At 40.2% G+C, this 9,984-nt stretch overlaps 1 protein-coding gene across 1 annotated transcript in view; it reads left to right on the top strand.

Moving 5' to 3' along the window:
• The first annotated feature begins 575 nt into the window (after positions 1-575).
• The window catches only part of LOC122162266 (sodium channel protein type 2 subunit alpha-like), a 68,104-nt gene continuing 58,695 nt past the window's right edge, over positions 576-9,984 (top strand). The window contains exon 1 of the mRNA XM_042822440.1: positions 576-637. The gene's annotated coding sequence lies outside the window, so the exon portion shown is untranslated. The remainder of the gene's footprint in view (positions 638-9,984) is intronic.

The following is a 9,984-nucleotide window of genomic DNA, read 5'->3' as shown; positions in this document are numbered from 1 at the left end:
AGCCACTTGCAAGAATCCATTTCTTGATAAACTCCCTCCTCTCACTGCCAACTACCAGCATGAGAAATACTGGCTAAAAGGCAACTCTGTCAGTGGTGACCTGAATCTCCTGTTCTGTCATTTGTCTTGCAAAGAAGATAATGTACCTGATTTCAAAGAGCTGTTAATGTTGCAGTTAAATAAGGTTGAGAACCACTGATTATCATAAAGATAAAAATGGCTGAAAAGAAGAAAGAGGGGAAAAAAAAAAAAAAAAAAAGAGGAAATTAGTAATTCTGTAATCACTGCATTTTGGGGGAGATATGCAGTAAATGTTTAGGACCAAAATACTCAAAGTGGACAACTTAAAGAAATGTTCTATAACTATATTCCTATTGTTCAGTTCAAATTCATATTGTTTCCCAGCTCACAACTTTACCTCTTTTATTTCTGCTTCTGAGTTTCTTGTTCCTTTTCATCCTCTCCTATTTCAGTTAGGCTTCTTCCTCTTTCTGCTCTTTACTGGCATGGTCCCAGCAGAAGGGCTTTGCTTCTGCTCTTAAGTTTCAGCATTTGATGCCTCAGCAGCTATGATTATCAGTTGCTCTGAAGGGGCTGCTAATGCTAGGCAGAAACACAGCCAACACATGGAAGCTCTGTAAGTATTATTTCAAGCCGCTAAGAAGCTTTTTCTGAGCGTCTATAAATTATTTTAGAGAAGTGCTGAATGGCCAGATTTCAATAAATTTAAACAGGAGCAACAAAAGAAAACTTTTATACTCCCTGAAACAGCCTGCTTGAAAAAATTTGGAGTAAAGAGATTGTAGCAAAAATGCTCAGTAATTCTCTTGAAAAATATTCTAATACTGCAGTATTACCAGCAATACCGAGCAAATGATCATTAAAATGTTTTAATTTTTCTATTTAAAACAAACAGAAAAATACCATAGATTTACTTCTCTTGCCTTTTGATTTTTTTTGAACTCGTAGATTAGTGAAATAATGCTTTCAAACTTTTAAAGATATAAGCTATCTATCCTCGAATATATTTTTTCTATTGGATGTTGGAGCTTTTGTTGTCATAAACCTGTGAGCTGACTTAAGAAAGATCATGATGTTACATGGATTTGCACTATCAAGCTTAGTTTTTCTTTCCAACTTCATTGAAAGTATTTCACCATTTATAGTATCATTAAAGAAAGAAATTAGGATGAGGCCAACCGCATAATCAAATCCAGCCTGAACAACTAAATTCTGGCAAAGCTGAAGGCACTAGAAAGATATTCTCATAATGGAAAATACTAAACAAATAGATCTCTAATCAATTCTGCTCATAGTATATATGAAAAAAAAAATCAGCAATAACATTTCTATAAACTTCTCTGTCTTAATTCTAGCAATTTTTTGTATATGATTTTTTTTGAGGTTTTGTGTGCATCACACTTGCTTCTTAATTCTTTGCTTAGCTTCCCTTCAGCATGGGTGGAAACAGACTTTGGCCAGGTAAATTGTTCTTTTGACTTGCTAATGCTAGCTACTTCTTACTGGTTGCTGGAGATCCTCACAGGTCCTTCCCATTGTTTGGTGAAAACACAGACTTTCCCTATCAAGAAACCAGGTAGTGTTCAAAAACATGATGGTTCTTCCATGCATCATGAAGCTACCCTATTTGGACAAACCTGTAACATTTCAGGGTGATGGATGTTCAAGTTTTGAACATATAGCAAGGTTTAACACAGTCCTGCCATGTGATATAAAATGCCTTGCTTTTCTGTCATACAGTGCTCTTCGTTTGGTTTTAAATGGAGTTGCATGGTACAGTCTTTGAGTATTTTTAGATGTCAAATGGACTATTCCAGCCAAAAAAACACTGGATACACCTCAACCATGAAGTAAAAAGCATGACTGAAGTAGGTGTAGATTTACATGAGGCAGTGCTGTGGTTTCAAAGGCAGTGCGTGTCTTTTATGGAACTATGCAAACCTGCTTATTGTTTTGCTTACTTAGTTGGCCTCCTAGCCTTTCACTCCATACCTTTCATTTTAGTGGTGCTGAGTTAATTAAAGCTACAATATTTCCATATCTACTGTTGTCATTCTTCAGACAGCAGTGCAAATTTGGCTTTATTTAAATCATTATCAGCAGGCTTTTAGAGTGGAACAGAAACTCAGTTTTCATATTTGAATGGATGTTATTAATGTATACTTCTCTATAATGTTCCAACCACTTCTCACTTTCCTCAGTGTAACTGCAAAATCCTCAGCAGACTTTGACCCCAATGTGGTTTTGTTTGATGATAAATGCAAGTGACTCACTCTGAAATGAGTCTGACTCAAGTTCTCTAAAGCAATACACTGTGTTCTAGACTCATTCGTTTTGGTTCAATCACTGATTTCACATATGTATACAAAATGGTGTCAGATTTATGCAGAGACAAAATTGACAGTCTTTGATCTTGAGAAAAAAAGTGGTTGGAGTTTAATATGTCATGAAATGCATACAGATAGAACAAGGTCAGGAAGAAGTGTGAACAATCCTTTCAATAGACACTGTGGTCTGAATTTTCCATAAACAGGCACCAACAAAAAGAAGGCTGAAGTAGTGCCTAAATATCTGAACAGACTATGTGCTTACAGGGAAGTTTATGACAAATTTCTCTACAACCACAAATATTAAGAAAAGAGAACTCTGCCCAGGATATTTGAAATTTAATGGCCTGTCTCCAACAGAAAGAAAATTGTTTAGTATACTTATGGTATGTTCTTCAGGTATAGATATTTGTACCTAATGCTAAACAGTGGAAAATCCTACTGTCAGGACACAAAGAAAGCTCTGTGAGATCAGTTTTCTCTACCAGAGCTTTCTGGAGAGGGTGTTGTAACAGGGACTATGCTACAGTATTACAAGAGCTTAACAGGTGTATCTGTAGAGTATGCCAGCTCCATATGTTTTCTATTCACTGAGAGTCAATAATGAAACCATGGAAACTAAAAGATAAGTACTGGTACCAGGCAGGATGAAAAAATCTTCCATCTGTAGATGTGTTAACCTGAAAGTAGCCATGGGACAAATACTACATGGTTGTTTCCAGATTGAGGTGATGCCTGCACAGACATCTTAACAGCAAATGTATGTGCACAAGTTCGACTTTGCAGTGCAGGAGTAGGTGTCCATTTTGTAGAATGGTCATTACCTAGAAGTGCCTCCTAGGTACTGCAGTACTGCTACAAAAAAGACTACCCACATGAAGTAAGGAGAATATACTCAGAAAATACTGGGACACAGAAAGAGCTGCCATTTTATTTTGATTTGGCTTGTGGAATTTCTAATAGTAATGGACAAAATGGAAAGTTCCCAATTTCACTATCAGCAGCAATGGTAAGATGGAAATCTTAGAGTTATTAGGGAAATCAATTTTATTATGAAGCAATAGACTGTATGTTTCTGGACCACGTTTATGAGAGTCACTTTTCAGCAGAATAATATTTTACATCTCGCAACCAGTTTGCTTTTGTATTTTTGTAGAATGAACATATGGAACCGTCACAGAACATTTTCAAAAGTTATTGTTTCAGATGATTTTGCTTTTACAATACTTTATTTTTGGGTAGAGTTAACATTTAAAGCACTCCACAGGCTTTTACAACATTTGTGACTGTAAAAAGATATTTGTGCTTTTGCCAGCTGTAGTTCTTAGGAATTAAATGATCTTTGATGTGAAGCAAAGCTTTTGCCCTCTAAGCCAAACTGAAGGCATGTTAGCCTTCATAGAGACTGAATGTTACTCTACTCCACCAGGAAAAAAAAAAAATAAATTAAAAATGAGTGTAAGTCTACGGGTTTGAAGATAGTGACCTCTAATACTATATAGAACGCTTGGATGCTATTACTCATGCTGATATCTTGCCCTGTGGAGTGGCAGAGGCTGGTAACCTAGAAGCATTCTCCACCACTGGAAAAGGAGCTACATTGGTTTTCTCGCTATTGATCTCACTTCCAAATTAGTTAAAGGATTCACACATTCTCAAAATCATGTGCACTTAGTGAAAAAGATGGTAGAAATGATCCAATTGAGTGAGCTTGAGTAAATATTGTAAAATGGATGATCACTGCTGATACCATGATAAGAAAAGGAAATATCCTGTGGGAATCCAAGGAAAAGATGAGAAAAGAGATTGTTAGTTGTGAAAGCAATTGATTGTAGAGATCAGAGATGTGGTATAAAGAAAAATAAATATGGAAGGAACACAAATTTAGAAAATATGAGGAGGAAAAAAACATTGTGAAGCAAATACTGAGATGTGTATTCATTTTCCCTATATGGTGATAAGCAGTGCAATGTGCATGGCTCCAGTGGGAAGATCTCTTGGCAGAGGTATACCTCCAGGTAGCAGGTGATGCTGTGAGGAAGGAGCATGTGTGAGAACTCTTTGGGGATCTCTTGTGTTGCCTCTAATTGGAACCTGCTTTCCTGGCTTAAGCATAGTGACAAATGAAAAACTCTCATGAGGAGATTTTCAACATCTGCTCCCTTGCTTTATTCAAAGATAACAACAACAAGATCAAAAAAAATTTACGGTTAAGAAATGATTCTGGAGTAAATGGACAGCTGTATTTTAGTCTACGAGTTTTGTAGATTGTCCTAGGCAGTCCTTCTTTTCCTCATAAAGTCAGATCATAATGAGCGAGCCCTCCTCTCTTCTTTTTTAGCTGCCTTGAAATGAAATCAGTTTTTACCAGAGAGTAACTAAATGTTGGATGTTACAGATGTTGGATCGCATTTTTTTTTTTTTCCTCCTTTTACCACGAGGTTTTTCCCTCTCATGGAAAAAAAAAGTCTGGAGCCAGAATAGATTAATTTGGGGCAGATATATAATAAAACTGTTTTCCATTTCTGGCACATTCTTAAGGAGAACTTTTAAATTCACTTTCCTGGGTATTGATATCTAAATATGTAGTTTGTGGGGGTTTTTTTTTGTTTTGTTTTGTTTTGTTTTACATAATGCATTAAAGCCTGCAAAAAATGTAAAAGTAAGTTAGCATGCAATCCAAAGCAATATTAAAATGTGTCCTCAAATTGTTTCAGATATGCACAGAAAAAGCAAGATTTGAAATAATGTGTGTGTTTTACTGCAATATTTTGCTGTTAGGTAACTTACAAAAAGAATCTCATGAATTTGGTATTCTAAAAACTTATTTTCCAGCCAATGTTGACATTAAACCAAGGGACTGCTATTAGCCATACTATGCAGAATGTCAGAATAAACACTCCTCATTATCCCCTCTGATCTCACATCTATACATCTGTGTTGTTCTCCCAGGCCTTTCAAGTTCATTGGTGGAACAGCAGTATCACCTTTTTGCTCTTACTTCTGTGCATATATCTGCCATATGCACTTTGTCCTTCAGGATAGCTTGATCTGTAAAGATATTTTTTAAATGTTCATAATATTCTCAATTAATATCTTGATATCATTGTTAGATTATCATGAAAGTATAAGAGGCAAGAAGAAAGTGAGCCTGGCAAGCTGTTTCAGTTTTTTTTTAATGGCATTTCTATTTAATTGTGGGCCAATTAACCACTCAGTTTCCTTTCAGATAAAAAAAAAAACCTCTAAATTTAATAGAGAGTTGTTTAATGCTTCCTAATGTTATATATCTGACTGAGCTTTTCATTACCCAGAGAAACAAACATGCTGGTCAGGTCACAAGGGAGTAGCGATAATGCCTTCTCTCTTCCTTTGCATGAGAGGTGGTAGGGAATGAAGTTACAGCTGTAAGGTTTTCTGCTGGTTCCTGTATGATGGTCTGGCAAATGCTATATAATAATGCAGCTCTGTTCTATACATGTTGCCAACCATAATATTCATCATGGAATCTCATTTTATGCTTTTTGGTGTATTTTTTTCCCTTTTGGTTGCCAAATTTTGAGTTTACATCCACCATTACGTGCCTCAGATTGCTGACATCTTCATTTAAAAGACATTTATCTGTAGAGACGTTTTGGACAGCTAGCAGAGCTGTAATAAATCATAACTTTATAATTATTGCAATCAGTATGTATTTTAAGTACTACAACAGGAATATTCAGCTCTCACCTTGCCTCTGTTATTGTGTATCAGTAGGCAAATTCTTTCTGTTTTTATACATCATTCTGCTTCCCAAATCACAAGTGATTCTTTATAGTGAAAATAACGTTAAAAGATGAAGAATAAGTGTGTGTTGTTTAATTAAGAGGTGTGGATACAAGGATTGTTCTAAATACTCCGTATTTAAAAAATCAGGTGAAAAAAAATGTTAGTGGCAAAGCGAAGCTGTAGGACACTGACTAGAAGCAGTCTTTACATTGAGGAAATCGGAGTTACAGTTTGCAGCCACCTGCGATGAAAAGTGTGATTTGAGTGAATTGCCATCATATCACAGTACTGAGGATTCTTCTAATCTCCCATCCTTGACAGTCAGTACGAAGAAACAGACTCTTCTGGGGCACAACTTGCCTCACCTTAAACTAGATGTCTAATGTGAATTTGGCATAATCAAACAGTTGGTAGGAGAGGGAGAAAAAGGCAAACGGCACTGGTCAGGCACTTCTTCTGTACACAGTACTGCCAGTTCTGTGTGTAATTACCATGAACCATCTTAGCCCATAACTAGTAGATGGTCTGGGCCCATCTGCTCCATATCCCTAAGGATAAAGTTCCAACTGCTAGCCCATAAGCCACTGTAAGGCTAAATACATAAATACAGGACCTTGCCTACGACTTGTTTTCCAGAATCACAGAAGCTCGTTTTGGTCCTGGCTCACTTGAACCAGCACATCCCTGACACAAAGCCAGCTATTCCCTTCCAGTGGCAAATGGAATCTAGTGAGGACAATGGGATTTGTCCTTTTTTTCCTGCTTTGCTCGCTTCAGGGACGCTTCGCACAGGGCACACAGGGGAGCGGTGAGCAGCGCTGCTGCAACGCGCCCCGCGGCAGCCTGCTGTGTACAGGCATGGGCGGGGAGCTGCGCTGCCCTCAGGCTGCGTCACTCCTGCGGGAGCCCTCAGCGCTGCCGGCGGGATGCAGGAGGCCGGCAGCGCCCGCACGGCCCCTCAGGGAAGACTCCTGTGTAATCCACGGAACTGCTGGGGCCCCTGGGTGGGGCTTCTGGTGTCGATCGAGATTTGGTTTTGGAAACAAGGTCCTCGAGAGGCCGTTGTGCTTGTTGTTAGCAACCTCGCTTTGCAGCTGCGGGTCTGTTTACAGAATGCACCATATCGGATGGGATCCTCCTGTTCATGTTGAGAAGTTTCAGCTGCGATCTGTGCTGCCCGATGCTCCCTCATGTACACAAAACCTAAGCTCGGGCTGGATCGGTGGAGGTGATTTTTTTTAGTCCAGACAAACCGGCAGCTCGAAACAAGGATAACTTCTTTTAAATGCGGAGATCACGTAACAGCTTCCCCGCTCTCAACTCCCTAAGCCCGTTTCTATGGTTTCGCAGCCTCCATTTCCTCCCTAAAACACACCCATGCGGACGAGAGGCACTGGCGGACGGCTCTGCACGCAGCACGGCTGCAAGCCGCACCCCCCGCAATGCGCAGCAGAACGAGCTTCGCGGAGCGAGGGCGCCCGTCGGGCCCGGCCCGTGTGGACCGGCCATGCCTGCAGCACTGCAGCCCCCGCAGCCCCCGCGTTCGGGCGGCGCCGCCGCACCCGGGCGCAGTGCAGCGCAGCGCCGCCTGCCAGGCCGCATCGCGGTGCCGCAGCCGCCAGCTGGTTGCTAGGCAACCCCTCCTCTCGCTCCCTTCGCGCCGCGCCGTGCGGCGGCCCCCGCTCCCGGCCCAACATTGCCGCCATTGCGGGGCTGCGTCCTGTGAGAGCCTCCCGCCTGCCCGCGCCGCTTTGCCGCTAGGTGTTGGCAGCCGGTCACTGAGATGGAGGGTGCTGAGCCCGCCATCCTCGGCCCGCGCCGACAGAAGCACGACTTCTATTGCTTGTCCGGAATTGCCAGGTGGTTGTTATGGGGGTGCTAAAGTCGGTAAAACTGGTGTGTTCTGTGCTAAAGCACACACATTATATATGATTGCATTTTCTGTATCCACACTGTAAGTTAAGATTAATGAGGATCTCGTTCTAAGCATCTTTACATAATGCCCATACTGGGAACGTTAAACGAAGAGTTGTAGTCAGAATCAAAATCACAGCATGTTTTATTAACAGCATCAGCACTCTCCTATTCAGGCATCTGGAAATCTCTAGCTCATCCCATACATATGGGCCTTCTGTTATCATTGCATCTCTGAATTGTGTAGTCACTCTCCCCACACAAACACACTAAAAATGGATATATCTGTAGCCTGACACTTACACAAGAATATTCTTGTGGGAACAAGTTTCTCCCAACAGATATTGGGACAAAGATTGATCTGATTAAAGACCCAACTCAGCTGGATGGCTGAGTGGCCTTAGTCACTCCATCAGCCTCACCAGGGATTTGGTGAATGTTCTTCTCGCAGTACTTTTCTCCCACATTGCTGTTTGCTGCGGATGAATAGTTACTGTCAGTTATTGACTCACAATAAATAGTCAAAAGCAGTAAGATACTGATGAATTTACTTTAACCAATATATTTTTCATATCTCCTTGAAGTGCATCTTGCTTTAGTCCTGTGAGCAGTTCCCTGAGATAACTTTTTAAACCTTTAACCTTTTTAAAAACTGTGAGAAAATTGATTTGAAGGAACCTCCAAAGTTTCCCAATAGAGATCTTTGTATATCTGTTTTCATATTAGATTCCTTGCCACACGTTTTGCATAAAGTGTTGTCTTAATATATGGTCTATGCTGAGGGGCAGAGGATCTTGGAAGAGCAGTCCTGGAGCTGTTGTAACAGTACACTAGCCTGATGTGATCTCTAGCATTTGGGCATTCCAATGAACCTTTTTGCTTTCCTCTCCTGCCTACACAGGGTTCTAAACCAAGTATGGGATCTGTGTTTATATTTACAGACTGTAGAATTGTTAGAGCTCTGTTTATCTCTAGAGCTCAAGCAGCGAAGACCTGTTTGTACTGTGGAACCTTAAGCCATGTTGTGCTTCATAATTAGGAAAAGCACTAAAATTTGGACGATGTTGTAGACAATCAGCTAGTCTTTTGTACTCCAAAAGTGAGCCTCTTAACTTCTTTCCCATAGTATAATGAATCAGCTCTTTGATCTGGCTGAAAACTGATCACTCATAGTTTTCGGTCAGATGGGTCTGATCTGACTCAAATGCATAGCTGTAGAAGTATCAAAGCCAGCACAGTGCGAAATGACCAGAATAAGAGTGGATGGAGAATGGAGCTGTCCCTACTGACTGCACCATCTCACACTGGCTTAAGTTTATTTCTGAAACTGCATTTCACAGGTGATTTGCTAATTGCATGTCCATTTAAAATGTTGGGCAATGTGTAGGAAGCTGTATTTTTATATAACTCTTCTAAAAGCCATTTGGAAGAAACTGTTATGTAGAAACACTAACTGTTTGTATCTTACCATTCAGTACATGCACACTCTACGAAGAGACCTCTGTCAGAGCTCTGATTACTGAACATTCAGAGCAGTATGAGACACACAGACCTCAAGAACAGGAAAATTGATTTTATATGTTGTATGCTAATTTCAGCAGTGAAGCAGCGTGACCATGAATCTCAACTGAGATACTACACTAGCTGTAAACCTTCCCACTTCAGACAGGGCAGTCAAATATTATACAATCCTTCATGCAGTGTCGTGGAGTGCTGTAGCATCCAAAAGTGCTGTAGCCCTTTGAGATGCAACAACATTTACCAGAGTTTATTTTGCTCATATCTAGGAATAGCAGTGGTGCAAGGTGCAAACAAGAGTCTGGACTATGGAATGGCTCTTTTAAACTTGTTTGTCTTAATTTCTTTTTATCAGTTTAGGGGAAAAGGAAGAAAACTAGCCAGAGAAAAAGGTGACTAAATTAAATCTGGTGGCAGATCTCTCTTATTCCTCATG

This window comes from Centrocercus urophasianus, unplaced genomic scaffold (assembly GCF_019232065.1).
Source record: "Centrocercus urophasianus isolate 14NV4802_14NV808 unplaced genomic scaffold, USGS_Curo_1.0 seq_20, whole genome shotgun sequence".
NCBI lineage: Eukaryota > Metazoa > Chordata > Aves > Galliformes > Phasianidae > Centrocercus > Centrocercus urophasianus.
This window is presented reverse-complemented; position numbering and strand designations above follow the sequence as displayed.